This window comes from Trichosurus vulpecula, chromosome 2 (assembly GCF_011100635.1).
Source record: "Trichosurus vulpecula isolate mTriVul1 chromosome 2, mTriVul1.pri, whole genome shotgun sequence".
NCBI classification, from domain to species: Eukaryota; Metazoa; Chordata; class Mammalia; order Diprotodontia; family Phalangeridae; genus Trichosurus; species Trichosurus vulpecula.
In genome coordinates, this window is record NC_050574.1 from 244729113 (window position 1) to 244734375 (window position 5263).

The following is a 5263-nucleotide window of genomic DNA, read 5'->3' on the forward strand; positions in this document are numbered from 1 at the left end:
CTCAATGACTGTTAGAGATATTACAGCAGCTGTTAGTATGATCAAGTCAAACATTCCAACAGTCATGAGACCCACAATGAAATAAATCATTCATACTATAATTCAGAAGAAATTGTGGTCAAAAATAAAAACAAAAAATAAGAACTGACAAATTATTGCAGTAAAAAAAATTTAGAGTTTTTCATCTCTGTCCCCATTAGCAAAGGGAAGCTTGGGGATGGACTCCTCTCTGTGCTCTTCACTGCCATCAATGTTGCCTGCATCTCTACCAGCACATCTGTACCTTTGAATCCTTAGTCATGCACCACCACCATGATGAAGCTCAGGAAGACTTCTAAAATTCAAGGTGAGTCAAAGAAAATCATTCCTCCTCCAAAGGAAATAGAAGGAAGTAAGGATGAGAACATGTCAGAAGATGAAGAAGAAAGCAGTGGATAAGAAGTTATGATCCCTCTGAAGGGCAAAAAGCCTGTGACTATACTAGTATAAAAAGATACCACCAATCAAAAATGCTGTTGTTGCCATCATACCCGCCAAGAAAGCAGTCATGACTCCTGGTAAGAAGGCAGCCATGGCCCCTGCCAACAAAGCTTCTTTATAGCTACCCTAACCAAAATGGTCATCATATGAGGCAAGAAGGGAGCCAGTCCAGCTAAAGCAGCAGGCAGCCAAGCTAAAGTAATAGCCCTCCCAACCAAAGGGACAAAAATAGGAAGAATGCCAAGAAAAAGGACAGTGAATCTGAAAAAGAAGACAGTGAAGATGAGGAGGATGAATTTGAGCCACCCAAAGATACTGTTAGACTGAAAATAAATGACCAAAGAGTCACAGAGGCAATGCAGCTGCCATTAACTCTGAAAAGTACCAAGGAGTTCATAGAGGTAATACCCCAACTGCGAGCTCTGACAAATAAATGACCAAAGAGCCACAGAAATCATGCAACTCGTGTTAAATTTGAAAATACCAAAGAGCTCACAGAGATTATAACAAAAACTGTTAACTCTGAAAAATAAAATAAAGCCAAAGAGCTAACAGTGGGTGCAAGCAAAAATAAAAATTTCTTTATTCCGTTAGAGGAAGGAAAATAGACACATGTCCAAGGGTCTGCTCTAGTAACAATGAGACTCAAAGCATTAAGGATGAGCCTTGATACATATAGCAGTGGCTAGACTAAGAAACAAGTAGTCAGCTGTAGCCATAGTAATGAGGGGTTAACAAGAACAATGAGGCAAGTTTGATTCATAGCAGGGCTTAATGACCACAGCATGGTTCCTGCAGGTGCTTGTCCAAACTCAGGTACCTCCTGAGGCTGGTATGAAACAAGTCCATGATTTTGTTTGCAGCAGAATTCATCCAGAAGGTGGGTACAAAGGATTGTTTTTCTGCCAAGCTCAAGGCACAGCTTGTTTGCTGGGTCTTCGTTCTGGAAAACAGGGTGTCTCCTAAATAGTTAAAAGAGATGGGTGGCATTGGCCTGGGGATCCTGAGGGAGCAGCTCCAGCTAAACAAGATCCTGAGGATGAAAAGGAAGAGGATGAAGAGAAAGATACTGATGAGGATGACTCTGAAAGAGAAGCTATGGATACCATACCTACCAAAGGAAAGGCTGTTTCTGAGAAAGCTGCCTCGAGGAAAGCTAGGAAAGCCAAGGAATTAGAGGAGTAGAAGGAAGATACAGATAAAGAGGAGAAAGAGGAGGAGGAGGAAGAAGAAGAGGAAGTACCTGTCTAAGAAAAACCAGAAAAGAGGAAAAAGAAAATGAGCAAACAGAAAACCCCCAATGCCAAGAAAAAAATTGGAAATGAAGTGTCTACAAATTACAATCTCTTTGATGGTAACCTAAACTCCAACAAAACCACTTCTGAGCTAAAAACTAGCATCATAGACTTCTTTTCAGAAAAGAATCTCAAGGTTGTGGACATCCACATCAGCACCTCCAGGAAGTTTGGCTGAAGGCCTAGAAAAAGCTCTGGAACTCGGTGACTCCAAAGTCCTTGGCTCTGAAATGAAACTAGACAAAACAAAAGAAAACAAAAAATATTAAGATAAAAGGATTCTCTTCATCAAGAGTCTGCCTTATAAGATAATACAGGAGGAACTCAAGGAAGAGTTTGAAGATGCTACTGAGATTAGACTGGTCTGCACCAAGGATGAGACACCCAAAGTAATCGCTTACTTTGAATTTAAGACAGAAGCAGACACGGACAAGGCCTTGCAGGAGAAACAGGGAGCCAAGAGTGATGGCCGGGCACTTGTTCTAGACTACACCAGAGAGAAAAGTTAAGGAAAAGAGAATTTGAGAGGTGGGAAAAATAATTCCTGGATTGGGAATGACAACAAGCTGGCAGGCTCAAAGACACTGGTGCTGAATAATTTCACCTACAGCACCACTGAGGAAAATCTGAAGGAAGTATTTGAGAAGGTGGGTCGATCAGCTTACCCCAGAACAATGAAGGCCAATCTAAGGAGTGAACATTCTTTGAATTTGCCTCTGTGAGAGATTCAAAAGAAGCTCTGAATTCTCGTAACGATATAGAAATTGAAGGCAGAGTAACATTCCTGGAGCTCAAAAGACATAAGATAACTAAAGCAGTACCAATGAGTCAGTCCTAAGAAACTTTTTCATGATAAGTCTGTTCAAAGACACAACAGAAGAAACATTGAAATATTCATTTCATGGCTCTGTTGGTGCCAGGGCAATCACAGTGAAGGAGACAGGGCCAGCTAAAGGGTTAAATTTTGTGGACTTCAACTCATCAGAAGAGGCTAGAGCTGGGAAAGAGACCATGAAAGACAGATTGATGGAAACAAAGTAACTCTGAACTGGACCCAGTTCAGTGGTTTTGGAGGCCACAGTGGTGGTCATGGTGGCAGCAGTTGTGGAGGCTTTGGTGGCCAAGGAGGTCTTAGAGGAGGCCAAGGGGTCTTTGGTGACAAAGCCAAGGAAACTTTGGAGGTCAGGGAGGTTTCCAAGGAAGACAAGAAAGAGAAGGAGGAGAAAATAAGCCACAAGGAAAAAATGAAGTTTTAATCACTCCCCTCCATACTCATTTCCTCTGCTAGTGAATAAACTTTGGAGGTTTTATCCTATCAGGTAATCATTGACAGAGCCTTCTGAGGACGTTTCAAAACAAACATGCAGTCCAGAGGTCTTGGAAAAACAAGAATGATACTTCAAGGAGAGACTGTGTTGGTTTTGACTGAAAGGATCTTTCATATAAACTTTTTTGCAGATAAGTGGTAAATGTGGGAGTTAACCCTTTTGTCTAGGAGTTGTCTGAGTTTATGATGTAATATTGTAACTCATTTATGAAACTAATTTTTTCCAAATATAAAAAATTAACCTAATTAATCCTCAGAAAAAAAGAAAAGGAAACTGGAAGCTGAGGGGTTGCTAATGATTCCGTTACATCATGAAATATGCTTCAAGTTAGAAAAACATTGAGAAGACAAGTAAAAAGAACTGCTAATCTTTGTTATTATAAAGGGTAGGTGAACTCCACCACAATTAATCACAGAAGGCTCAAATATCTCAAATTAATCAATTAAAAAAAGACAAAAGCAGATTATGTATAAGTAAGACCTTAAGCAGGTTGAAAGGATCGCAAGGTATTTAGTTCATTGGATAGAGACAGGAAAAGCCACACAGGAAATATCTTGTGACTGATTAAATGTTGTCTTATCTCATACGCATATATATTATATATGTGTCAACCTATTTCAGAGTCAAATGAAAGAGGATGCCAAATCTGGGAACTAACTATTCCACATGCCTGAAAGGGAATTGTTATGGTGGCAAAGGAGAGAGCAGCTCCTTTTCTCTTCTCTCTCCCCATTAGCCATTTTGCTAGAGATTCTGGACTAGTAAGAGAAAATGGACTGATTTGGGAGTAAAGAGAGATATACCAAAAGTTAATTGAAGGTCTCCCAAGAAAAGATAATTAAGTACTAGTTTGCAGAAATATAATCAAATAGGTTATAACCTTGTAATGTCAGACCAATGGTCTTCCAGTGTTGTTAGCAGTGCCCAGATGAAATTGTAGCAGCATTCCGAGTAGAAGAGGCTAATAGCTTCATCCATATTGGGTGTGGACAGATATACTGAGGAGCATTTAGACATGCTAAAGAAAAGCAGTTTCAGACCTCTACAAGGACATGAACCCTCAGAGCTCACTTGAGAAGTATACCTAAGGAGAATTTCATAAGTACTCCATGAAGGGAGAAAAGAACTTCTAGTATCCAGGTACTCCTTTTCTATGTGAGTTTCTAATACATATGACTTGGTACCTTTGTACCTTAGAACATGGACCTTGTGAATGAAAGGGGAGAGTAAGCTCCTGGTTTGAGGGATTATTTTTGCTAACAATTCTCCTTGCTATATTCACTTGGTAAACAACACTTCTAAAAGTTAATTAAGTCTGGTTGATAATCCAATGGTAAGCAAACCAATGGGAACTTGTCAGAAATTCTAGACTCTCAGAATTCTTACTAGAACCCTAATTGGCACAACAATTGCTTTCTGGGGATCTGTCCTGCCAATCAGAGAGAAATTTTGGAAAATGATCTTGTAGGGAGTTACACTATGAAGAAAAAACATTTGTCATGGGCAAGACAATATAAAGACTGAAATACTGAAGATTAGAAAAAGATTATTTTTACTGACAAAACTCATTTTTCAAGGCTACACCAAAATTAGTGTCAGAAGTTCAGGAGAATATCTAAGAGCTTGGCATCATAGTATAAAATATTCATCCAAAAATGTTGGAGTTTTTTCTTTCACTTTTAATGAATTTGGAAATCTTTTTCCCATTGATGTAATGATGAATTCTGATAAATATATTGATATAATGAATTATTCTTGAATTACTGATGGACAATTCTACTTCTCAGTATATCAGTACGTTTATCAGAGTCTATCATTACATCAATATGCCAATCATTTTAATTATTTTACTTTCTCCTAATTAATTTACCTGGCACTATACAACATTCTTATCAGACTGAGTGAAGGGACCCCTTTATCTTCCTATCTAGCAGAGAACTCTGCGTATATTGGACACTCAACATGTTTTGTTGAATGAATTAACGGATGGATGAATGAATGAATCCATTCTCTGCTAAAAATTCTGCCAGCAATAGAAACACTGTTTTGCTCAGCATCTTATTTCACTGTTGCACATCTCCAGGCCATATAGGAGTGGAAGACTTTCTTCTTGCTCACAATATTTTATCCTTGAGCTGGGAGTTTCAGAATTTGACTATG

The 5263-nt window shown here is 38.9% G+C and overlaps 1 pseudogene; it reads left to right on the forward strand.

The window, feature by feature from the left end:
• Positions 1–312: 312 nt before the first annotated feature.
• On the forward strand, positions 313–3031 carry LOC118836943 (annotated as a pseudogene).
• Positions 3032–5263: the final 2232 nt, after the last annotated feature.